The sequence below is a fragment of the Gymnodraco acuticeps genome, unplaced genomic scaffold, assembly GCF_902827175.1.
Source record: "Gymnodraco acuticeps unplaced genomic scaffold, fGymAcu1.1, whole genome shotgun sequence".
NCBI classification, from domain to species: domain Eukaryota; kingdom Metazoa; phylum Chordata; class Actinopteri; order Perciformes; family Bathydraconidae; genus Gymnodraco; species Gymnodraco acuticeps.
In genome coordinates this window covers 143,836-170,897 of record NW_022990138.1, presented here as the reverse complement: position 1 = coordinate 170,897, position 27,062 = coordinate 143,836, and the positions used below count along the sequence as shown (strand labels likewise).

The window sequence follows — 27,062 nt, the reverse complement described above, 5'->3', positions numbered from 1 at the left end:
GCCATATTTGCAAAATGTGCCTCTGAACCTTGACAAGTGCATGTTCAGCGGCTTATCAATTAATGTAATGTAATGTAATGTTACAATTAACAACAGGGGTCACAAACATAAGACCAGCTGTTAAATAAAGCTCTTCTGACCTTAGCTGGCATGTGTGTATATATATATATTAATGCTGCCCATTATGGGCACAAGCATTTTCACCCATTATTAATTATATGTTTTAAATGTGAGTGTTTCCTATCCCCTAAACCTCCAGGGATGTACACAGTTAATACTGGCAAACTTCTTATTATGGGAAATACGAAAACGTCTTTTAAAACTACACTCCCAGTAGAGACGTGCCATAGATACAGAACATGTTGCGAAACAGAATAGCCAGCATTTGTAGTTCTGGGGACAGGGTGGGGGAGGGGGGGGGGGACGCGTGGACCCGTAGAAATCCAGTTTTGGACAGTCTGACGTGGTTCCATCCCATTTCAAGTGCTGTTCGAGGCTCGGGCGTAACCTCGTAACCCTCGAGCACACTCTCCAATCACAGAGCTTGAGGACTATCACGGGGTTGTCAAACAGAGCACATGGTGTAGTCCAAAACGATAGCTGGGGATTCTGGGGTAGTGTAGTGTCTTCTGCCAATCCTTTACTCCGAAAAAAACATTTGTTTCTCCGAATCGAAGGGGAAAATACAAAAGCATTGCACACAATTTAAACCAATCAATGTTGTGTAATTAACAAGGATAATCTGTGTTTTTTAGTCGATGAGTAGTGCAGATATCACTGTAAAATCAATCGCAGTAAGGGGAATACTTACTTCCGGGTGTACAATTCTCCGTTATCCAGAGAATGGACGCTCACATTTGCCTTTAGGGCAGTCGACACAAACGAACGCCGTGCTTCCATGAGCGTCCATAGAAGCATATGGACATCCCGGAAAGCTGAAAATGGACGCTAAGGCCCCCCCCCTTGCGTTGAAAATGGACGCTAAGGCCCCCCCCCTTGCGTTAGAAAAAGCCGACAGGGGACTTGACATAACGTCAACATAGGCCGACCTGGGAGTGAGGATGTGTTGCTTGGTCAAGAGCAATGAAAGGAGTATCTGAACATCCATAACATGCATGTTGTTTTAGGAGTATAATAATGATCTTTATGCTGGTTGGTCTCCCACCCTCTGCGGGTTATCAGCACAAATTATGTCCCCATATGATAAAATCCACCATCCCCCCTGATTTTTTTTACAACTTGAGTACTGGACACAGCACACCGGGCCGGTAGACACAGCGCGCCGGGCCGGTAGAGTAGCCGGCAGCCACAGCGCGCCTGGCTCAAATGCTGGTCACATCCTTATGTAAACAAACACGCATGTAAACGGAAATGTATCGAGGTTAGAAAAGTTATCGATTTCATTTTTATTTATCGTACGATAAGTCAATTAATTGCTTATCGCGACAGGTGTGCGTGCAATATACCAGCGGGCCAGATCTAATAATAATTGGAAATGATCCTGCGGGCCGAAATTAAATCTACCACGGGCCGGATTTGGCCCGCAGGCCTTGAGTTTGACATGTGTGCTCTAGAGTCTTTTTTTTCAGGTTTTTTGTGAAAGTCAAAACGGGTGTTTCTTTTGTTTTTGGGAACACCACACCTCTATAAAATATGATTTTCTCAATTAAAGTTCCTTTATTCCTCCACAGAGGGCAGTTATTTGGGGCAATGTGCCGACGTATTTTATATTATTTATGCTATTTCGAGATCTTGCACCGCACCCTCAGATATTTACCTGTGGGCATCAGATAAATCTATCTAAAAAAAAATCTAATTTATCAACACAAACTAACCCAAACCATTACATCAGGAGTGGATGACAGTCAACTTTAAAATATAACCTAAGTTGTTTTCAAGTACAAACCTTAACAAACATTTACGGTTGAACATGGTAACGATGAGAGGTTTATCTAACTAGAACCTCTCTCTGCAACAAAGAGGCGCTGCTGGGAGTTGAACCCAGGATCTCCTGTTTACTAGACAGGCGCTTTACCGTTAAGCCACAGCACCACGTCAACAGCTGACGTTCGTCTCAGTTACTGGGCTGAGTAGTGTTCATTTCGTTGACTAAAAATGTTTTTAGGCTGTACAAATGCCATCAATAACACTCTTGAATTTTCTAAGCGTATGTTTCTGTTATTATAACCAAACCCTCTCATATGCTCTAGTAGAGTCTTTATTTCAGGTTTTTGTGTGGAAGTGAAAACTGGTGTGATTCTTTGCTTTTAGGAACACCCAACCTCTATAAATTATTATTTTCTCAATTGCAGTTCCTTATATAGATATTTACCAGTGGGCATCAGATACATATAGTTATAAAAATCTACCCTTATAAACACAAAACTAAATCCAAACCATTGCTTGATAACAGTCGACTTTAGACCATAAACGTAGTCGTTTTCAAGTACAAACTATACCAAACATTTTCGATTGAATGTAATTGATCATGGTAACGATGAGCGCTTTATTATAGCTCTCGGCAACAAAGAGGCGCGTGCTGGGAGTTGAACCAGGATCTCCTGTTTACTAGACAGGCGCTTTTACCGTTAAGCCACAGCACCATGTTAACAGACGTAGCTGTCCTCACTACTAGGCTGACTAGTAGTGTTCATTTCGTTGACTGAAACTATGACGAAATATGTTGGACAACGACTTATTTTTCCATGACTAAGACGAGACGATGACGAGACGGCACCGACGTCAGTAAACAATATGTAACGAAATCAACATGCAATATCGTTGACGAAAAATTACGAGACGACAAAATGTAGTTTATTAGATGAAAAACGTTGCCAAAATCTCGCTTTACTTTCCTTGAAGAAAAGGAGGAGACGAAATATTATCCAAAGATAACATAACATCTCTTATAATCAGTTTTTCTAAGCTAAGCAGTTCCATTTCCGGTGCTGCGTCTGTGAACGGAATGAAAGAAAACTACTGAATATATTAACTAGGAAGAACAGATTTTGGGGGGGTGCTGTGGCTTAGCGGGTAAAGCGCCTGTCTAGTAAACAGGAGATCCTGGGTTCAACTCCCAGCAGTGCCTTTTTGTTGCGGAGAGCAACACAATCTATTTAGATAAAGCTCTCATCATACCACGTTCAATTACATTCAATAGTAAATATTTTGAATGGTTTGTACTTTAAAACGATAGTAATGTTTGGGTTAGTTTGGGTGTATAAAGTAGATTGTTTAATCTAGATTGATTTGATGCCCACTGGAAATGTCTATATAAGGAACGGTAATTTAGAAAATCCTAATTTATAGGGGTTGGGTGTTCCTAAAAGCACCCGTTTTCACTTTCTACTGACAAATAAAAACCTGAAAGAAAGACTAGTCCAGAGCATATCGGTTATAATAACAGATACCTTTAGAAAATTCAAGACCAATGGCTATTGTTTTTAATATTATAAACATGTTGTGCTCCAGTGGCGCAATCGGGTCAGCGCGCGGTAACTTATAAAACATTCAAAGGATATTATCTGGGTTAAACTACTTGGAGTGAAGCAGACGGAGACCGTTTTCGGTGCTCATTAAATAGTAGTCATTAATTAAATCTCACAGGCCAAATATTGAAATAAGGGTTTGGTTAGTTTGGGCTTATATTAGTGCATTCCCCATATAATACTTGACCGGGACAGGATGCAAACATTACAGCTCAACACATTGTGGCTTTTGGGACTTTATGAATAAAATGTTATAGAGCCTGAAACATTTTTTGTGGAAATAAAAGGAAGCAATTGATGTTTAATTGAGGAGGTGGGAAATACGAATCATAAGGCGCTGTGGCTTAGTGGTAAAGCGCCTGTCTCGTAAACAGGAGATCCTGGGTTCAAATCCCAGCAGTGCCTCTTTGTTACAGAGAGGTTCTCTACAGATGAGTCAATTTGATATGGTTTATATAATCAGTCACACCAAAACTGCCATTGCAAAATCTCTGCATATGCAGACCTGCGCCGACTGTCAGCCGGTGTGTCGCACACAGTGGAGTGAAGCACATTGTTTCCCCTTCCAAATTGGTCCGCAGCAGCAGCAATCTCTCCCCCGGAGAAACGCTACCGCCGGTCGGTTAAGTTATCCCTGCCAGCCACACATCACGATGGAAGAGTATTTTCACTATCAAGCGTGAGCTCCACAGTAAAAGCCGGATGAAACCGCGGTTGTGTCTGAAGCACGCGGTGTTCTCAGCAGCTGTGTGCCCGCCTCACCGGCTCTGAGTCTCGGTGTGACTGTAGTAATATACCCGGTCCTCCACCCACGCTGCTGCTGCCGCCTGATGACAGCTCTCAGCCGGGACACCCCGCGCCGCCTACCGGTGATACCGAGGATCTGCAGGAATCTTGTCCATTATTACAAAATAAATGTAACATAACGGAAAATGATTGGTGCACGTGAACATTTTTGGACATCTGACCAAAAGTGTTATTTTTGTTTTGTTAAAGTCAGAATGTTTAGAAAAAGTCACTGCAGTATTAGCTGTGTTATCCACCCGTGAAGTAATTGTTTGGTTTAGTTTGGGTGTATAATTAGAAACTACACTTTTTGAACCACATTTATCTGATGCCCATTGGTAAATATCTGGGAGTGCAAGATCTCAAAAAGGTATAAATACAATGAGACAGCACTTTGTGACACATCCTATTACCTTGATGACAAATGTTAAGTACAGTAGTGGATTTGGTACTTTTGATATTACATATATATTTTTTGTAATGTTTCTGATCTAGTATTTTTTCAAGCGATTTTTCTAAGCGATTGGAGCATCCCCAGGCAGCACAGCAACCCATGGTGGAGACTATATGCCAGGACAACACGGAGGAAAAGGCACAGACAAGCTGCATGATATGCTATTTGATGTTTATTGAATTCCATTTATTACAATGGATGTTCCTAAAACAACACATTTAACATCATCATCATGCTGCTGCTAGTCCTTTGACTCATTGTGCTGTCAGTTGACAATCTTTGATAGGCACCTGTCGGTCTCCTGTCCTTTCTGAAAGTCATAAAGATTAAATTACTCATGTATATTACTTAGGTCCTCAATTACCATGGGATTACTGAAACCACCATGAATTAAATAAATGGTAGAAATGAATCTAATCTGAATTTTTAAACATTCCTTCCCATCCCCTCCCTCTAAATATATCAATAAACATTAGGATGTGATGCTCATGACTACCATACAGGTTTAAGAACAACATATTTATTTTAAAGAATTCAAAGCAATAAACAACAGCAACACGCTCTTTAACCAAGGCAACGATGGCCTTATGTTAACAAGGCAGGTAAGATAGCTGTTCACACTATCTATGTATATTTTCTACTTTTTTAATGCTATTTTATTTCTATTTTAGATGTTTACATTTTGGATTGTTTATTTCTAGTCTTTTAACTTCTCTTATGTACAATGCCTTGTCTTTTGCTGCTGCAAAGCAAACATTTCGCAAATTGGTATAAATAAAGTATTTAATCCTCAAATACTAGCAAATGTTACTTTTTTAAAACATATTGATCTAACTACATACACATATCGATATGTTGTATAAATATTGCAAATCAAACCCTTTATTGACTAATAATTACCAAAAATCGCAGTTCTATCTTCTGTTATTAACGCATTCAAATGAGCCAGCCGCCACGAACTTCCGGGAACTATCTGAGTCTCCGTGAACCACGTGACTATCAAGCATTTTGGACTTCCGCTGTCGCAACTCTCAAAACGGCTCTGACCTGACCGTGACAAACAGACAAACAGGATGCAAGATTACAGCTAAACATATGTTCGGTTCGGCACTTTATGAATGCACAATCACACAATGGAAGTTAAAAAGTAAGGATGGAAAAACGGGTGCTGTAACTTAGCAGTAAATCGCCTGTGAAGAATGAATGGAAACTACTGACTATATTTACACAACCGAACGGATGCGTGGGCGGGTGCTGTGGCTTAGCGGTAAAGCGCCTGTCTAGTAAACAGGAGATCCTGGGTTCAACTCCCAGCAGTGCCTCTTTGTTGCAGAGAGCAACAAAATATATTTATATAAAGCTCTCATCGTTACCCACGTTCAATTACATTCAATAGTAAATGTTTGGTATGGTTTGTACTTGAAAACTACTTTAAAAAACGACGTTATAGTTTAAAGTGTTCTGTTATTCACCTCTGAAGTAATGGTTTGGGTTAGTTTGGGTGTATAAGTAGATTGTTTAATCTAGATTTGTCTGATACCCCACTGGTAAATATCTTTATAAGGAACGGTAATTTAGAAAACCCTAATTTATAGAGGTTGGGTGTTCCTAAAAGCAACCGTTTTCACTTTCTACGGACGAATAAAAACCTGAAAGAAAGACTAGAGCATAGGAGAGGGTTTGGTTTTAATAAAAGTCCTGTTGTTGCCATTTTATTTTCTGTTAAATAAGGTTAGGTAGATCCGAGTCTTCCTGACAGTTCAGTGTGCCGCTGACCCGGTGTAAATGTATACCGCCGCGCGCCGCACAGACACACAGCTGCTGCCCAACCCCAGCACTGGAAATGTAACTGCTGGGAGAAAAACTGATTATCAGAGATGCTATGTTATCTTTGATTTCGTTACATATTGTTTACTGACGTCGGTGCCGTCTCGTCATCGTCTCGTCTTTGTCATGAAAAAATGAGTCGTTGACGAACATATTTCGTCATAGTTTTAGTCAACGATATTAACACGTGCAGGGATTAGACTAACTGAGAGGACAAAGGGTAGACATGGTGCTGTGGCTTAACGGTAAAGCGCCTGTCTAGGTAAACAGGAGGATCCTGGGTTCAACTCCCAGCAGCGCCTCTTTGTTGGAGAGAGTTTCTATTTTGTCATGGAAAACTAAGTCGTGGACCAACATATTTCGTTTTAGTCAACGAAATGAACACTACTAGTCACCATAGTATCTGAGAATAACGTCGGTGGATGTCACGGTGCTGTGGCTTAACGGTAAAGCGCCTGTCTAGTAAACAGGAGATCCTGGGTTCAACTCCCAGCAGCGCCTTTTTGTTGCCGAGAAATATAATAAATATCTCCTCGTTACCACGTTCAATTACATTCAATCGAAAATGTTTGGTATAGTTTGTACTTGAAAACGACTAAGTTTATGGTCTAAAGTTGACTGTTATCCACCTCTGAAGTAATGGTTTGGATTAGTTTGTGTTTATAAGGTAGATTTGTGTAAACTAGATGATGCCCACTGGTAAATATCTATATAAGGAACTGCAATTGCGTTTTCACTTCCACACAAAAACCTGAAATAAAGACTCTACTAGAGCATATAGGGTTTGGTTATAATAACAGATACATACGTTTAGAAAATTCAAGAGTGTTGGCTATTGATGGCATTTTTACAGCCTGAAAAAACATTTTTAGTCAACGAAATGAACACTACTATTCAACTGCCTAACTTAGACGAACAACGATCGTTGACGTGGTGCTGTGGCTTAACGGTAAAGCGCCTGTCTAGTAAACAGGAGATCCCTGGGTTCAACTCCCAGCAGCGCCTCTTTGTTGCAGAGAGGTTCTATTTAGATCAGGGGTGTCAAAACTCAATTTCATCGCGAGCCACATTCGCATAAAGGTTGCACTCAAAGGGCCGGTTGTAACTATATAAATATTTAATATATATATAAAATAATGTATTATATTACATTATTGCCTCTGAATTGGATTATTATCGGATAGGATAATAACTTAGTAATTAACTATGTCTGAAAGCAGAAGTCCAGGGCAAATAATTGCAAGTCTCTTCAGTGCGCATGTCACAAAACGAGATGCATTGTGGGACATGTAGTTTATGGGCAACGTGCTTCTGTAAAGCGGCATGTAACCGTTTAATAAACGTATTATATTCTTTGCAAGCTCTTCAAATGAAGTCGCGGGCCGGATTTGGCCCCCGGGCCTTGAGTTTGAAACCCCTGATTTAGATAAACCTCTCATCGTTACCATATTCAATTACATTCAATCGTAAATGTGGTCCATACTGAAAATGACAACATAAAGGGACATAACATAAACCTTTTTTTCATACATGTGAAAAAGGACATATTTTGCGAGGACTTCGTAACTGGCACCACATTAATTGAGCTGGATGAGGAGGGAGGTCTGTGCTTCAACTTTGAAAAATGACATAAGAGACACTGCTTTTCAGTGGAAAAAAGACAGTTTTTTTGTATTGGTTCAATTTGATTGTTGATTTGTTTGAGTTTGGTTTGTTTTTCTTGTTTATTGGTCATTTCAGGTTTTGGTGGAGGAGTGTTTGTTTTATTTTTTGCATTTGTTATTTGTTTACATTTTTGATTTAATTTGCCTGAAAGTGATGGTTATTTTTTGTTATATAGTAGTTTGCTATATTTATTCTTGTTTTATGTTTTGTCTGTTTTTCCATGGTTTCATACAAATGATGAAGCTATTATGATTTAAATGTGTGTATTTGTTATATGTTGTAAATACTTTATGTAATTGTGATGAACTGTTAAATGTCTATTTTTGATGATAAAAAATAAAAATAATAAAAGCGGTAAAGCGCCTGTCGAGTAAACAGGAGACCCTGAATTCAATTCCCAGCAGCGCCTCTTTGTTGTAGAGATTATCTCTACAGTACTCGATTACATTTACAAAACTACCCAAAACAAATTAGTCCCACATCCCACCACAGTCCACCCCAATCACATCCAACAAGGAGCAGATAAAAGTGGCCTCTTCATTTTTCTTTCAAACAAAGTTACGTTTATATTCAGAGTTACTCACCCAAACTCATTGTGTGGATCTATAGGGTTTAACAAACGAGTCAAATCAATTTCCTTTTAACATAAAAACTGTTGCAAAGCCGAGTGCTTTTGATCTAGCATTGTTTCAATCTGCTATCTCACTGTCTTTTTGCAATATAGATTGTGGTGAAGGAGGCACTGTAGCTTAGCGGTCAACGTGCGTGTCTTATAAACAGGAGGTCCTGGGTACAAATCACAGCAGTGCCTCTATGTTACAGACAATATATATTGAATTAAATGTGTTATCCAACTCTAAAATAAGGGTTTTAGAGTTAAAATTCAAGAGTGATGGCTACAGCACCCTCCCTGTCTATATTAGGGAAGATGCAGTAGCCATCACTCTTGAATTTTCTAAACGTATCTATAGGTAAAGTGTCTGTCTTGTAAACAGGAGATCCTGGGTCCAAATCCCAGCAGTGCCTCTATGTTAAGGAAACTGTCTCTTGAATCAGGTGTGTTATCCACCTTTGAAATAAGGGTTTGGTTTAGTTTGGGCGTAAACTATATTAGGCCATTACCAATCTAATACCTGACTGTGACAAGCGGACAAACACGATGCAACATGACAACTAAACATGTTATTATTTTGGGACTGTATGAATAAAATGTTTTACAGCCTGAAAGAACATTTGTAGAAATAAAGGGAAACAATGAAACTTAAAAAGAAAGAAAGTAGTATTATGAAAAAAAGGCTCAAAAATGGATAAATATAATGAATCAGCACTTTATGACACATCCTATTACCTTGATGACAAATGTTAAGTACAGTAGTAGAATTGGGACTATTATGAAGCCTGGAAATATTTGTTGTGGAAGAATGAAAGGAATCTAATGAGCGTAGTAAGTGAGAAGAACAACAATTGAAGATGTGGTGCTGTGGCTTAGTGGTAAAGTGCCTGTCTTGTAAACAGGATATTCTGGGTTCAATTCCCAGCAGTGCTTTCTCTGATACAGAGATGGTCTCTCCATTGCTGAATGACATTTACAAAACTACCCAAAAAAAGTCAGTTTGACATGGTTTATAATCAGAGCTAAAGTACTCACCAAAACTACGAGTGCAAGATCACAGAAAGGTATAAATACAATGAGTCAGCACTCTTATGACACATGCTAGTCATGGGAAAAAAGGTCTTTGACGAACATTTCGTCATAGTTTTAGTCAACGAAATTAACACTACTACAGTGCCTACTTCATTACAATTTCTGTTGCCAAAAGACAGCGAGATAGTAGTTTGAAAAAAATACTAGATCAGAAACATTACAAAAAATATATATGTAATGTCAAAAGTACCAAATCCACTTAACATTTGTCATCAAGGTAATAAAGGATGTGTCACAAAGTGCTGTCTCATTGTATTTATACCTTTTTGAGATCTTGCAATCCCAGATATTTACCAGTGGGCATCAGATAAATGTGGTTCAAAAAGTGTAGTTTCTAATTATACACCCAAACTAAACTAGTGACTTGTTCTCAAAATTCTGACTTTAAACTCAGAACATATTACAAAATAACACTTTTGATCAGGTGTCCACAAATGTTCACGTGGCACCAATCATCTTCAAATAAAATCTTCAAAATAAATGTAACATGTTCTGAATATGTTACATTTATTTTGTAATAATGGACAAGATTCCTGCAGATCCTCGGTATCACCGGTAGGCGGCGCGGGGTGTCCCGGCTGAGAGCTGTCATCAGGCGGCAGCAGCAGCAGCAGCAGCGTGGTTGGAGGACCGGGGATATTACTACAGTCACACCGAGACTCGGAGCCGGTGAGGCGGGCACACAGCTGCAGAGAACACCGCGTGCTTCAGACACAACCGCGGTTTCATCCAGCTCATATTTTTACATATTCTAACTGTAAGCACCTGGAGCTCACGCTTGATAGTGAAACTATTCTTCCATCGTGATGTGTGGTAGGCAGGGATAACTTATGAAGTGACCGACCGGTGGTAGCGCTTCACCGGGGGAGAGGTTACTGCTGCTGTGCTGCGGGAACCGAACTCATTTGGAAGGTAAGCGGGGGAACACTGTGTTTCATACCGGGCTGTGTCGCTCCTCACACCGGCTGACAGCTCGGTGCTCACGAGCTTTTTTGCCCCGAGCTGTCAGCCTCTGGATCTCGGTGCAGGTATGCAGGTTTGCTGCTGCAGCACATGGGGCTCTGGGTGGGGTCTCCTGAGGCTCAAATGGGACCCATAGGTGTCTTTAAGTGTGGGAGACTCAAATATATATATTTGTATGTATCCCTATCTCTCTAAAAATCTGCACAGCCCTCCACTTTATAATATACTATACTGCAGTCCAGTCCGTGCAGTGTGTTGAAGTCTTTGAGAGTATTACACATCTGGACTGGCTTTTCAAAATAAAATGTAATTGAGACTTGTGAAGCCTCTGGCTATATGTCATGGCACAATAGGAAATTAGGGATATTTATACTATTGTTCACTGTCTTTATACCGATGAATACTGTTCATACTGTATACAATTAGTCATATTTATATACTTATACCTAGGCATTACTGCTTTTCTTGCACTTCTGATTAGATGCTAACTGCATTTCCCTGTCCCTGTTCTCTGTGCAATTACAACAGTTGAATCTAGTCTGCATAGGGTTTTATGGCAAGTAGCCTACACTTTGATGATATGAAATGATTGAATTTCTCCATCCCATGATTCACTTTGTGTTATTGATGCCGTGCATTACTATGGCTGGAAGGCCAAGCCATGGGGAACTTTTTCAATGAGGTGTGTGAGAAAAGAGGCATTGAATACCTTGTAACACAGAAGCGAAATTCCCCTCCATACTCGAAAAAGGAAGTCATAGTTATACGGTACATAATGCACACACACACACACACACACACCACACACACACACACACACACCACACACACACACACCACACACACACACACACACACACACACACACCACACACACACAGGTTATAAGAAAGATACATCGATTTGTGAGTGCTGTTGAGATGAAAGGGCAGTTTTCGGTTGCTGGCTGCGCAGAAATCCCATTGAGGCAATTTAACTACTGACCCGTGTCATCAAGGACTTGTTTGGGCTTCCTTTTTGGAAAGACGATAGGAAGCAGACTCTTGGGCCAGATGGCAGAAGCATACACACATACACTGGAGCACCACACACACACACACACACACACACAACACACACACACACACACACACACATACACACACCACACACACACACACACCACACACACCACACACACAACACACACACACACACACACACACACACACCACACACACACACACACACACACACGCACACACACCACACACACACACACACACACACACACACACCTGGAACAGCCATTCAGAGTTCCTACCAAGAAAACAAGAGAAAATGGTTTTAAAAAAAGTAGTACAAAATCAAATTACACTATGCCCTCTATGTGTCCTTATTTTAACCTAAAACTACTCAAATAACCGTTTTGCAATAAAACATTTCCTGGTTTGACATTCAAAATTAGAACTGAAAGTGCTTCAAATGGTCTTACCACAAACATAGAACCCCCCCACACACACACACACACGCACACGCACACGCACACGCACACACACACACACACAGCTGCTAAGCAGGAAGGTGACAGCATCCTGCTACATGTGTCATCTCATGTAAACCGTCACTCTTAGCATACGTGTGAATACGTTCGGAATCAGTGAGCCAGGAGGCATTTTGCACGTGTGATTTTGATTTTGTTATCTCTTTACACTGGTACTGAGTGTGAAGTGAAGTATAAGGCATGTTTAAACACGTTGCATAGAAAAGCAGCAGTGACAATAGGAGGTTTATATTTGGGCCGCTGTTCTGGGAAGTGCATCTTCATGTTATTGGGAATCCTTCCAGGGAGAATCAGGATGTAAAACTGGTTTGGTTTTCCAGGAGCCCTCCAGCATTTTCAAATTGCATTTTTCATGGCAGTTTGCCCATGAGTAGATCTTATCCTGAGCCTACAAGCTGTTTATCTTTCTTACTTGTGTTTTATGCCACTGCACAAAGTACTTCTTACAGTACATCTGGGATGCTGTCAAAAATGTGTTGAGTGCTTTAGACCCTAACAAAAACAGTGAACAACAGAATATGGAGGATTGTGCACTGAAATGCCATGTTGTGTTAGGAGAGACTCTCTTTTTTCAATATCTTACTTAACTTTAAAACTTGCAATTTGCATCAGGTGCTTTCAGAGAATGAAGGCCTCGCTAATTAGCAAATATGATTGTGCTAACACGCTAACCTAACAAGTTGAATATAGGTATTATACCCTCAAAGCTTTGTTGTTTGCATGCAGCTTTAGCTAAACGTAAAAATACACTCTCAGCTAACAGCTAGCTTAGCTCCAGGTGTACTATAGCTGGACTTGAATATGGTGCATTCATGGACAGCCCTTTGGGGTTTAGGGGAGGGAGAAGTCTTAATTGTCTCTTGGGACTGTGTCAACGGTTTCTTCAACATGCTTGTTGTTTTACACTGCAGCGGAAATTATGCAGGATAATCCATCACCGACAAGTCTGCACTAAGGTGTCTGTGGTTATTTTGCATCCACCTGGTGCTCGTTGCACAGAACCTAGCCAGCATATCTGTTGTGCGTCATTGTGGCTTGATAGTGACATCAGCACGGCAATTAGAAAGCACAGATGGATCAGATACCTGCTGCCTTTAGATGGGTGTAACAGAAGGCATTGGTGTAAAGGGGAGCTGTCAGGAGAGGCTATTAGCTGTCATAGATAACAGATGCTGGTAAGAATCTCTTACTAACTCATTGAATCTTTAATTAGAATAAAGGTTCTGTGTGATCACATGTCAGTTTTCTGCAACTCTGTCCTCATTTCTTATCCTTCTGTCACTGTGTCATGATTTCTTTTTTTCACTCACACATGATCACGCTGAATCAAAAAAGTTAATACCAAGCATATACAATCTTAATAACAAAACAAAAATAATAACACATCACCATATTCTTTCTGGTAATCTCTCTTTGGCTCAACTATACATCTGTGGTGCTTATCTTCTTATAAACACCCAGTCGTATCTGTTTAATCTGTCAGTGGTTCGATTGTCCATTTGAAGCCTAGAGATACAGACACAAATACCTCTGTACATCAAACAGATTGTCTACGGTTAAAATGGAGGATTAGTGGATGTAGTATATGCACAGATGGGTCACTGACAGGTCACGAGTGGTTCATCGAGGGTATAATGACAGTGACGAACAATGGGCAGATTGTCATTCAGTCACTTTGTAACATCCATCTCATGAATCTTTTTAATAAGTGCAAGCTTGGCTCAAGCTGCAGGTTTTCTGACATTTTGATGAAGTTGTCAGGAACGTCTTTGAAGCGTTCACTAAGAGGGAAAGCTGCTTCTCAATGTGTCAGCTCGTACTGAAGGTATTTTATGGAAACTGTTAAATATTTCACAGCAGCCAGCATGGAGCATTTATACATGAGACAAAACATGTACGCATCACATGTACATACGTTCACTTTGTTCACCTGCTGTGCATTCATATTAACCATTTCAAGGTTTACCTCAGGGTATTTGTAAGCAGAGTAAATCCTGTGACAAAGAATACCACCAACAAATTGATCCTGACTTAAATGATTCACATTATTGCTTGCTTGCTTGCTTGCTTGCTCCATCTTTGCTGCAGTATACACCATCAAACCCAAATAAATCTGCTTCTAAAGAAATTAATTAAAAGGAAATGCTGTTTAAAACTATATTGTCCAGCAGAGATGATACTACAGTAAGAGGTAGGGATGTCAGAATGAGAGATAAACAAATGCATCTAACTATTGTTGGATATCTTGGACTTAACTCTTTGGTTGTTAGGTTTAGGGTTAGGATTACGGTTTGGAAATATAAGGAGGGAAACTCCAGAAACCCATCTTGAACTTGTAACAGGAGTTTGGATGAATAATTAATTTAATCTGCCTATTATGTGAAACTCACTCGTCTCCAAACTTGAATGTCCGCTTGATAACAAAGCTGTCCCTCCGCCAGAGTCCTTCTGATGGACTCCAGACTTCTCCATGAAGATCCTGAATGACTCTTCTCTGTTTCTTTGAAAACCACAATAACGGCCTCCATTTTTCCCTCTCAATATCCCTTCCTCTCTCCTCCCACCCCCCTCTATCTTACCCTACAGTGGCATCTGTGGGCAATTACCATTACGTTTTCATACAAGGCCAGCCAACAGAGGAAGCTGTTGTATTGGCGCTCTCAGCGTGAGTTCTTCTGGCTGCGTGGAGGGGTGGCAGGAAGGAGGGATGGATGTCTGCTGAGGATCTTTATTCATGTCTGCAGGCGAGGCCACACTTGAGTAGACCCTTATTGTGGCGGTGACCTTCCTGTCACCACACAAAGCAGCTTCATGAGGGTCAGCTGAGTCTCTCTTTGTTTCTCGTCCTGTCTGTCAACTCTTGACTCTCTCTCAATGTCTGCAGCACTTTACTATTTCAAGTCTCTTTATATAATCTATCAAAAGCCATTTGTTCTTAAATGACAGATTTAAAAGTCGATTTTGACGAGGTGACACAACAAAACAAAGACCCATAAACTATATAGTAAAACCTTGATGAAGAAAGTATTACGGATAAAATAGTTCATACTTCCTCATCATTTTGTTTTGCTTTTATCCAAAGCGTCTTACATTAAGTGCAACCAAGCGTGAAGATACAAACAGCAAGTCAATTAAGATAAAATCAAACTAAATAGGATTAAATAAACCTTTGTTAATCCATGAAGGGACTTTAAGGTGTCAAAGCAGAATCAGCAATAAGAGTGAAACACAGGGTAGGAAAGACAAGAGATTTAAAAAAGTGTAATAAATAAATAAGAATACAGGAAAGAAAATGGAGGTCTATATTCCATTACATTAAGTATTCAGGCACACTGTGTGTTTTTGGCTTTGCCGCTTTATTAAATATTGAGTCATAGACTAAGAGAGAGAGAGATGGGAGGACACTCTGACCCATGATCTACCCGGGAAGACATTAGCAAATTAGTAGTATATGAGTGTGATTTTCTAAAATATAGTATTAATGAGGGAGATTTTTCTACGATGCTCAGGGCACTTCATGTTTTAATAAAGAGTATTTCAGAGTGGACTTTCAGAGGTGGCATTCAGCACATCGTTTCCTCATGACTCATGGGGCTACAATTATCCTAATTCCACAGATGTGGTGTTTTATCACAAAAATGCTTAATAGTTTGGCTTTTTTTAGTGTTCCTCGTTAATGTTTTGGTACGTTTTTAGTTCTTGGCAGAGAATCCATCTCGACGGTCGTACACAGAGTGCTTCATCCCAGGTGTAGGAGTGTATACAAACTCTGTAATACTGTGTACATCTTAAATTGGCCATGTTATACAGAAGAGACTCTCTGCAGCCATAATATATAATACACATTGTAAATCCCCACAGGAAATGTAAAACTTAATGGCTCTTTGGCCTCAATTACTCTAATGCATAGGAAGGAATTTAATAATACTTAAAGAACAACATGCCAAGTAAGCTATAGCCGCTCAATATTCCCAGAACATGAAGTCGGTAAATACCTATTGACATTTTAAAACAGCCGATTCATTTGGTATAATACCCAGTTTGAGTATCAGGACAGGATAAAAGGGAGAATAGGTTTTACTGCCAAGTAAAAATAGCATGCATGTATGAACCTGCTTTTACTCTTTTATATGTTCTCTTGTAGTGCTGTGTCAGCACAGGTGTAGCTGTCATGCTTGATGTGGCTATTCTTGTTTTGATTCAGCAAGATAATGGGTGCGGAGATAAGAGATGTGAAAAGTACACACAGACACAAAGAGTTAAAGACATCCTGTTTCTCATCCTCTTCACATCGTCCTGCAGTCTCTAAAGGCGTCTGGGAGGGAGGCGTGTGGCGCAGTGGATAGAGCCTTGGTGTTGGGGTCACAGGTTCAAACCTACAGTCTATGGTTCAAACCCCCACTGCAGTCAGCATGTCGTTGTGGACACTTCACCCCAAATTGCTCCTGTGGGGATTGTCCACAGTATGTAAGTTGCTTTGGATAAAAGTATCTAACATGTAATGTCTGTCACCAGCTTCTACTTTAGAAAGAGGCAGAAGGAAAACAAAACTACTCGATCCTCTTAAGTCTCATGCCTGGCACAGAAGCTGAGAAGCTATTTTACTCCTTTCAGTGGCATTTTGGCAGCTGAATGTGCCATGAGGTGTTTGAGCCGTTTCAGTGCTGGCTTTCTTTTAGGGACTTTTTTTCCATTAAGTCATTTCTGCTGTATTGCCCTGCATACTCACTGTCAATCCTGAAAATGAGTTAATCACCTCATATGAACCATCACTCGCCTGTTTTCCTTGTATTTCAAATCACGAGTTTTGTCATTATGAAATACTGTAGATTTGATTTAATGAGTAAAAGGATGTTTTCGAGTCAGACCAGAGAACTCAAAGCTGCTACATTAACTTTGCTTCATTAACAATGGGTCAAATTACTTTGTGTAAAGTGACATTTCTGCTACCCCATTGTTCCCCAACAAATCTGCCCTGTAAGCATGTGTCTCGGAACGATCCTTCAGCACTCATTGGGTTAATAATACACAGACTAATTTAGGTTTACATGCACGGAGGCTTCAACAAAACCAAACGTACCCTTGAGACAGAAACGGTTAAACTCATGCAGATGTGTGGTGTGTAGCAGACAGTTTGATCCACACACTCGCCACATGCATAGAGCTGAGAATAAACAAGTACACACACATAGACCTACATTTTGTACTCATGCAGCAAGCCCACGCAGTGAAACTATGCAAATGGTTTTCGCGTGTTGTTTAGACACGCATGTACAAGGTAGACAAATGTTTTTGATTGAGATAAAATGTGTCTCTTGTACATCCGACTCCTTCCAAAATGTCATGCTGTTTATTCTAAGTTTTCTTGTTTCTTTCATCTTCTCCCAATATGTCATACAAGTTGTTCTGTCTCTCTCCATCTGTTGCTGTAGTTTCCTCTGCCCTCTGTCTCAAAGCATCCCAGGTCTTCTGCAGACAAGAGGCAGCAAGAGGCTTGTGGCCACAGCTTTGCTTTCGTTTAAACACTGTGGTAGAACATATCCAACCAACCCAAGGTCCCCGGGGTATTGTCAACATCTGATGTGTTTAGATCTTTACAGAAGCCAGCAGGTTTAATCAGATATCAAACCCTGCACGGAGCATACCACTTTCTTTTCTTCCTGTCATCCCGTGCAGACTGCTTTGCAAGAATCGTGTGGGTGTGAAAGTGAGTTGTGGTTTGAATACTGTGAAATGTAAAAGCTGCTTTCCCACAGGCCACACATCAATCTAGAAACACTTGATAGCATTAGCCTTTAATCATCTCTTAATGACATCCCTCTCACTGTGAAAAAAGATCTGAGACTTTCTGATTATGCAAAACCGGGAGTGTTGGAAGTCGTGGATTTTTGACTTTCTATGCTTTTGCAACGGTTTCAAGTTGTCAATTAAATCTCTCCTGCTGACACAGCTGAGCAGCAGAGGAGAGAGATGATTTCTCTCAGAGGCAGACACAGAGAGTATGTCTGCTCTTTATCTCTCTATAGTTAAGCAGCTTTTTCTATGCTGTTTGCTTATTTTTTTAAAGCCAAAAGACATCCTACGAGAAGAGAAGAGGCACTTTTTTATTAAAGGGGCCCTATTCTGCTCATTGTTAGGTTCATATCAGTATTTAGTGTCTCTACTTTAAAGAGTCCTCTCCTGCTGATGTTCAGGTGTATGTCAGTATGTAGTGTCTCTACTTTAAAGAGTCCTCTCCTGCTGATGTTCAGGTGTATATCAGTATGTAGTGTCTCTACTTTAAAGAGTCCTCTCCTGCTGATGTTCAGGTGTATATCAGTATTTAGTGTCTCTACTTTAAAGAGTCCTATCCTGCTGATGTTCAGGTGTATATCAGTATGTAGTGTCTCTACTTTAAAGAGTCCTCTCCTGCTGATGTTCAGGTGTATATCAGTATGTAGTGTCTCTACTTTAAAGAGTCCTCTCCTGCTGATGTTCAGGTGTATATCAGTATGTAGTGTCTCTACTTTAAAGAGTCCTCTCCTGCTGATGTTCAGGTGTATATCAGTGTGTATTGTCTCTACTTTAAAGAGTCCTCTCCTGCTGATGTTCAGGTGTATATCAGTATGTAGTGTCTCTACTTTAAAGAGTCCTCTCTGCTGATGTTCAGGTGTATATCAGTATGTAGTGTCTCTACTTTAAAGAGTCCTCTCCTGCTGATGTTCAGGTGTATATCAGTATGTAGTGTCTCTTCTTTAAAGAGTCCTCTCCTGCTGAAGTTCAGGTGTATATCAGTATGTAGTGACTCTACTTTAAAGAGTCCTCTCCTGCTGATGTTCAGGTGTATATCAGTATGTAGTGTCTCTACTTTAAAGAGTCCTCTCCTGCTAATGTTCAGGTGTATATCAGTATGTAGTGTCTCTACTTTAAAGAGTCCTCTCCTGCTGATGTTCAGGTGTATATCAGTATGTAGTGTCTCTACTTTAAAGAGTCCTCTCCTGCTGATGTTCAGGTGTACATCAGTATGTAGTGTCTCTACTTTAAAGAGTCCTCTCCTGCTGATGTTCAGGTGTATATCAGTATGTAGTGTCTCTACTTTAAAGAGTCCTCTCCTGCTGATGTTCAGGTGTATGTCAGTATGTAGTGTCTCTACTTTAAAGAGTCCTCTCCTGCTGATGTTCAGGTGTACATCAGTCTGTAGCGTCTCTACTTTAAAGAGTCCTCTCCTGCTGATGTTCAGGTGTACATCAGTCTGTAGCGTCTCTACTTTAAAGAGTCCTCTCCTGCTGATGTTCAGGTGTATATCAGTATGTAGTGTCTCTACTTTAAAGAGTTCTATCCTGCTGATGTTCAGGTGTATATCAGTATGTAGTGTCTCTACTTTAAAGAGTTCTCTCCTGCTGATGTTCAGGTGTATATCAGTATGTAGTGTATTTCCTTTAAAGAGTCCTCTCCTGCTGATGTTCAGGTGTATATCAGTATGTAGTGTCTCTACTTTAAAGAGTCCTCTCCTGCTGATGTTCAGGTGTATATCAGTATGTAGTGTATTTCCTTTAAAGAGTCCTCTCCTGCTGATGTTCAGGTGTATATCAGTATGTAGTGTCTCTACTTTAAAGAGTCCTCTCCTGCTGATGTTCAGGTGTACATCAGTATGTAGTGTCTCTACTTTAAAGAGTCCTCTCCTGCTGATGTTCAGGTGTATATCAGTATGTAGTGTCTCTACTTTAAAGAGTTCTATCCTGCTGATGTTCAGGTGTATATCAGTATGTAGTGTCTCTACTTTAAAGAGTCCTCTCCTGCTGATGTTCAGGTGTATATCAGTATGTAGTGTCTCTACTTTAAAGAGTCCTCTCCTGCTGATGTTCAGGTGTATATCAGTATGTAGTGTCTCTACTTTAAAGAGTTCTATCCTGCTGATGTTCAGGTGTATATCAGTATGTAGTGTCTCTACTTTAAAGAGTCCTCTCCTGCTGATGTTCAGGTGTATATCAGTATGTAGTGTCTCTACTTTAAAGAGTCCTCTCCTGCTGATGTTCAGGTGTATATCAGTATGTAGTGTCTCTACTGGGACATGTCTCCATGCTTTAATGTTCAAAAAGCTCTTTATTTTTCTCATACTGTCTGTGCTGCAGCACCTCTTTTCACCCTCTGTCTGAAACCAGAGTAGGGCTGCACGATTTTGGGAAAAAATCTAATTGCGATTTTTCTGACAAATATTGCGATTCGAATTGCGATATTTATTTTTAAGCGACCCAACGGAAGTTTATTGTAAAATGCGGCCATAACTCCGGCTAGGAAGGTCGTATCAACGTGCTCCCGTCTCTAGCACCCCCGCAGCCCGAGCTACGAGTGAAAGAACTAAACTTACATGAAACTTCCGTTGGGTTGCTTTAAAGTCGAGCTTCAGTTTAAGATTCACCCTGTCATAGAAACATGTGATGGAGCATTACTAACCTGACTCAGAAACCATCTAGGAAAGCTCCATTGGAAGCCCTTTGGAAAGGGCGGGCACTTTCAGAAGCACTTGGCAGGTGATTGGATCAATCTGTCTATCACCTTCTATCATGGGCCACTTTTGATTGATTAACAATGGCTGGTACATGTGGAGCACAGCACTTCTGATTGGTGTGGATGACTGACACACAAGAAAAAAAAAAAAATTGGAAAAAAAAAAAAAATTGGAAAAAATCGCAGGCTTTGCGATTTGATAATCGCATCATTTCAAATCGCGATTTCGATTTAAAATCGATTAATCGTTCAGCCCTAAACCAGAGCCCAGTGTGCTCTGATTGGTTAGCTGGCCGGCTCTGTTGTGATTGTTAGAAACGATAAAGGATGAAAATGAAAAAGCTGTATTGTTTGTTTGTAATCAAACTTCCCTCCTTCAGTTGCTTACATTCAACCATTTGAATGCTGCTATGTTTTGACCTGAGTGAATTATGCATTGGATTTTCTTATGTAGCTTTTTGCAAACATTTATACATACATGCTTACATTTTGTGTTGTGCTGCTCGTAGCTTAAATAATGAATGTACTTTTAATCATTCATTACTCAAATGAACAACCTTAACCACGTACGTACGACTCAGGTCTCTAACATTCATAAGATAAAGTCAACAACATGGTGAGCTGGATAAATAAACCATATACAAATATTGATGCACCCCCTAGAAAAGATGGTGCTTAGGATTCAATGTATATCTATTTGGGGAACAATGCAGGTTTGAGACAGGTGCATGCACTACACAGTTCTACACTAAGCCTGACCTTTATGATCACGGTCGTTATGTCTCCCATGCTGCAGCAGGCAGAAGTGAATACAGTGAAACAGGATGTAAGTTACTTCTCAGGAATGTGAGGCATGTCCTACCTACAGAGAAGCCGCACTATGAGGCCGGGTGAACGCAGGTTGCAGCCTATGAGGAATCTGTGATGAAGCTAATCTTTGTACATGTTAATCCTATATTTCTATACGAGATGCAAGAAGAAAGCAACTTGCAAGATTTCAACACACAGCAATCCGGGCATAGCAGCATCTAATAGCAAACAGCATTTTCTTATTGTTAGTTGTTTTTCAAATGCTTCAATAGTTAAACATCGCTAAACCGTTCCATGAAAAGGCACCTGGAAAATAGCATTTGTATTGCTACTGTTTTATGGCAGAGACAGGTGAGGGCACTGGGTTTCGACTAGACGTTTTTGAGAGTTTATCACAGTTGCAGATGGTGTAAGCATTGAAAGGCAGATGGAAAAAGGACTGAGTAAAGTAAATGAGAAAACCAAGTGGCACTGGAGAGGGCACTCTGTGCTTCAAATACCTTCTGTGACAGGAAGGGTTTTCATTTGAAGAAAGACAATGACTTTACCAAGCTATACTTGTTTTATTTCTGCATTCTTAGTAGAGAAGTGTCACATATTTATGTATGCTTTGAGTGGCTGCTTCCTGTGTTTGTGGTTTTGAACAGTACGTGGGTGGCACACTTGTCAGCACAGTGAAGTGAGTCGAGGCGTAGCAGCACAGCGGCTGATTGACTAATGAATCGCTCACTCTTGTAATCTGCAGTAACAAGATGAAAGACAGACGCCACAAGACAATCAAAGCGGTCTTTAGACAGATGGCTTAAAGTCCTTATGACCCCAGTGTGTGTTCGTCAAACCCATTCAAATACACATGGATGTAAGCAATAGGAATCTGCAACCAGCGTAGGGTCAAATTAAGTCGATAGCTGTATTTTTATAACATCTAAATGAATTTAAAGCAGAGATATGATCCAATCATTCCTGTACACTGTTCTTCAAACCCATCCTCTGTTTCCTGGTAAGATTACAGGAAACAGTTGGCCATATAATACATTTAATTATAATGTGAGGTCATGAAAGTCTGAGGAAGTCACAAAGTCAAATTTGATTGAAATATTGGCCAGGAAAGAGATAAACGCTCCTCCTGTCATTGCCATTTATTATTTTCCTTTCTGAGATGATGATTTCCATAACTGACATCCTGTTGTGGCAGATGTTCAATCCTTTATTAATGTTTGTATGTATGTGTAGCAGCAGATCACACACACACACACACACACACACACACACACACACACACACACACACACACACACACACACACACACACACACACTTGTACTACAGCAGGACAAACATTGGACTAGATGACCTGAGCTGGGTTATGACTGTAACATCTGGCGTAGATGAGAGCGTACGTCCTATGGTGGGGGGGCTGGAGGGGAAAAGCACACGGAATAACTCACTTTTAATCTATGTGATCTTGTTACATCACAGCCAACAGAACGATGGATACAAAAAATGCAACTGTACAGTTTTTTAGAATCCTCCTGATGCAGGATTTGTAGGATCTATAGAGCAGATACATGCGCCATAATGCGTCACAAAAGATTGATGTCAATATGAGTTCCTGTTGTACAGCACGATCGCTTCTCTGCCTCAGGAAGTGATGTATTTTAATTTAAGAGGAAAATCCCATGTCTATAAAGCTTACATTACAAATATTACATCCAAGTTCTTTCATATTATTTGGTGCAAAGCTTAACAGACTAAATGTCTAATGTAAAGTTAAAAACTTCAGCTTTCACTTGAAGAAAGCTATTTGAGGCTGCAGGAGGTCAGTTCCTAACACCTCTACCTCCAAAAGCACTGTCCAGAAAAAACAGCAATAACCTTAACGTTAAAATGGACCCAGTGGTGCGGTGCTGTTGGACAGGAAATACTGCTTATTAGAGCGGAGCAATGCCAGTGTGATAAAGTTCAAAAGTACCTGGACGGAGCATTAATCTGCTGCTCAGTCCCAAACCAATTAACTCAGAAGTTCTCCGGTAATTGTCAGTTTTACAGCACCTTCATCTTGTAGAGCAAAGAAAAGAGCACTTCATCCAATTTACCCCGCCCGATGATAATAAATATCTGTTTATGCATGAAATTCAGGAAGTATCTGCCTTGATACAAAAGTCTGCAAAAATGAAGCCAAAGCAGTTATTCCGGCTCATATACTGTAGGTCAAACTCAATTTCATCGCGGGCCACATCAGCATTATGGCTGCACTCAAAGGGCCGGTTGTGACTTTAAGACTTTATATACATATATATTTAATATATATAAAATAATGTATTATAATACATAACTTCCTGTGCATTGGATTATTACCGGATAGGGTAATAACTTCATAATTAACTACGTCTGAAAGCAGAAGTCCACGGCAAATAATTGCAAGTCTCTTCAGTGCGCATGTCACAAAACAAGATGCATTGTGGGACATGTAGTTTATGGGCAACGTGCTCCTGTAAAGTGGCGTGTAACCGTATAATAAACGTATTATATTCTTTGTATGCTCTTGCGAGCCACATTGAATTAAGTCGTGGGCCGGATTTGGCCCCCGGGCCTTGAGTTTGACACCCCTGCTGTAGGTCCAAGTATTTCAACAATAGAAAAGTTTGTAGGTGTTGTTTTGTTGTTGTTTATTTGGCAGGGACATTGCATATTAATAAACACTTAAAACATGAAATGTGCCAAGTGTAAATATGCCGGATTTAGCTTTGAGCTACTTTCCATCCCTCACATAAAACATTCAGAAAATGAAAATTACAAACATAGCAGTACAAATACATAAAGTGCAAGAGTAAGAGTAGAATACCCCAGTATTTATCGCAATACAATATAGCAGCATCAACACGTAAAGTGCAAGAGAAGATAGGATCAGGATTTGATTGAACTAAAACGCTTCTGAAGGAGAAATCTGTCCTGGGTTGAAGTTAGCAAAATGTAGTCAAGCGGGGAACCAAAATGTGATGGCGATAGTCCTGAAGAAATCTTATGATTGTGATTCTTAATCAGCCGGTATTTCCAAGGATAATTAGACACCAGGATCTTTGATTGTACAGATTATTTTGCAACCGGAAACCGAACAGAGTCGTTTATTTGGCTAGATTTATGATTCAAGGACCATTGATTATTTACTGGTGGGGTTGTGGTACTTCTATTAACTGCTCTGACAGGGTCCAATCTGGATTCGACTTGGACATAATTGGTGGTAATGAAACGGTTCCTGTGCTGAGCTTCGCTGGTGTCAGTTTACAAAATTGGACCCATGAAGAACTCTGTACTTCCCTAGAGAGACTCAGATCAGCAAACCATAATACTGGCAGTACATTAGAAGGCGGGGAGGAAAGAGTCAATTAAAATCGTGTGTGTTTTCAGAAAAATCTATCTCAGTATGCACGGAACAAAAACAAGAGAAGAACAGGGAGAGAACAAAGTAGGGGACGGGGGTTGAGAGAATGTGAACGGAGTAGAGATTAGGTTTTGGACTGCTTAACATAGGGATTCATTCATCCATCCATTGAGTATTAAAGCTTATTGACATGCAGTCCCAGTGAATCTCCATGCCACAGCGTCTGGATCAGGGAGCAGTGTCAGGACAAGTCTTGCTTCGGTGCCAAGGGGAAGCCTTTGTTTCATTATGCCACGGCATGTCGGGAAATGTCACCCCATCTAAAAAGGATCTGATTACGCCGCTGTTTTGCTCCCCTACGGGCAAATAAGGCTGCAGAGAATATCCATATTTCCTTCCTCCTACTCTTAAAAAGGTAACAGCTATCACTCACTGATAAAAGCTCAATTTTAGTAGGATAAAAAAGGGCATTTTGAGATGTTAAAGCCAAGCAGTTGACTCCCAATAAGACTATGTTATGATGATTTGTACCTTTACTGCTTTGAAGAGGAATTACTTCCTGCTAATGCCACCATGTCAGCAATATTCCTGTCCAATCAGGGGAGGGTATGATCCTCCATGTCCTGACAGCAGGAGTGATGTCATTTGGTTTATTGCACAGGGATTACAGATCCTAATCTGCCTGTCATATAAACCCAACTAGAGAGACATCACAATCATGGAATAAAAAATGCCGATCGTTGGGAACAAGATGACAAACAAAGATGGATTTTGGACCGCGCTGAGGCTCTTCTTTAGCAGTATGGATTATTGTGAAAAACCTGACCTGTGAGGCTGAAGCAAAGGCTGTCAAGTGACATGGGAATAATCGGAGTCTTTGCTCCTGAGTTTCCCCACCGCAGAATAAACAAAGGATGTGGTTATGGATTGTTCTGGTTTAGGTTTCTATTTGCACGGGTGTGTTTATCCTCACTGACCGTAAGACTGTGACCACTGACACCAAAACACACACTGACACTGGAGAACGGGAGGCAAAAGGAAGTTAACTTTGTGTAATCATTTTTTTGTGCCCCCGCCCTACATCTATATATTTATGTACAGCGTATCAACATGTTTGCTAAAAACGTCTCTTCAAAAGTTCGTTTGGTTGGGTCAAGATAAAAAAGCTTATGTGTTTTTCTTTTAATTTAGTTGCAATGTTTGTCTATATTAGTTTAGTGGGTGAGCATGCTAACATTTGATAATCAGCACTAAACACAGTGCAGCTGAGGCTGATGGGAATGTCATTAGTTTTGCAGATATCTGGTGATTCCCTTAAGAATTGGACAGTAATGATGGTGCTTGAGGAAGCCTCTTTTAAATGCTGGAGGAAATGATTCATCCCCAAAAGCTAAGAATTACCCACATTGTGGCGCTTGGTGGGAACATGAATGTCAGTGCCAAATTGTTTCGCGTAAATCCATTGAATAGTGGAGACTGGAGATATTCTAGCTAAATGGTTGATTGACCAGCCAACGCTGCTTATGTAGATACAATTATTTAAATAAGTACCTTTTATTTTGGCTAAAGTTGGACATGTTCAAATGCTTCCCATAGTAGCTTAACCTTAAGCATTGAAATAAGAATGTCCTTCTGTTTTGAAACTTATTTTATTACATCATAACTACTCTCATTATTGGGTGTTTTGTCTACTTTGAGAATAAAGGGATCCAGTATCTAACCCCTTTGTAAATACACATTGTCAGATATATTATAATAGAGAGAAATATAAACATCTACACCCTCAGTAACCTCAGTACTTCAGTATGTAAAGGACAAGCCATGATGTGTTTGAAAACGTTGAAACACATGAACAGCTAATGCTCTTTTTGTGTGCTACTACTTTCATCTATAGGTGAGTAATCACATCTTTGTATTTGCCTAAACTCCCACCTTACACTAATGTGAGACAC

General features: G+C 40.2%; 1 protein-coding gene and 7 non-coding genes across 11 annotated transcripts in view; 7 read left to right on the top strand and 1 right to left on the bottom strand.

Moving 5' to 3' along the window:
* Positions 1-1,980: 1,980 nt before the first annotated feature.
* Positions 1,981-2,052, bottom strand: trnat-agu. The gene has a single exon. It is a non-coding gene; the product is annotated as a tRNA-Thr (tRNA).
* A 963-nt stretch (positions 2,053-3,015) lies between these two features.
* trnat-agu lies at positions 3,016-3,088 on the top strand. Its single transcript has one exon. It is a non-coding gene; the product is annotated as a tRNA-Thr (tRNA).
* A 733-nt stretch (positions 3,089-3,821) lies between these two features.
* trnat-cgu lies at positions 3,822-3,893 on the top strand. Its single transcript has one exon. It is a non-coding gene; the product is annotated as a tRNA-Thr (tRNA).
* Positions 3,894-5,978: 2,085 nt separating this feature from the next.
* trnat-agu lies at positions 5,979-6,050 on the top strand. The gene has a single exon. It is a non-coding gene; the product is annotated as a tRNA-Thr (tRNA).
* A 934-nt stretch (positions 6,051-6,984) lies between these two features.
* On the top strand, positions 6,985-7,056 carry trnat-agu. The gene has a single exon. It is a non-coding gene; the product is annotated as a tRNA-Thr (tRNA).
* Positions 7,057-7,487: 431 nt separating this feature from the next.
* Positions 7,488-7,560, top strand: trnat-agu. The gene has a single exon. It is a non-coding gene; the product is annotated as a tRNA-Thr (tRNA).
* A 2,134-nt stretch (positions 7,561-9,694) lies between these two features.
* On the top strand, positions 9,695-9,766 carry trnat-ugu. The gene has a single exon. It is a non-coding gene; the product is annotated as a tRNA-Thr (tRNA).
* A 796-nt stretch (positions 9,767-10,562) lies between these two features.
* The window catches only part of rhbdf1b (rhomboid 5 homolog 1b (Drosophila)), a 54,025-nt gene continuing 37,525 nt past the window's right edge, over positions 10,563-27,062 (top strand). For all 4 annotated transcript variants that reach the window (XM_034217141.1, XM_034217140.1, XM_034217142.1 and 1 more), the window contains exon 1: positions 10,563-10,837. The gene's annotated coding sequence lies outside the window, so the exon portion shown is untranslated. The remainder of the gene's footprint in view (positions 10,838-27,062) is intronic.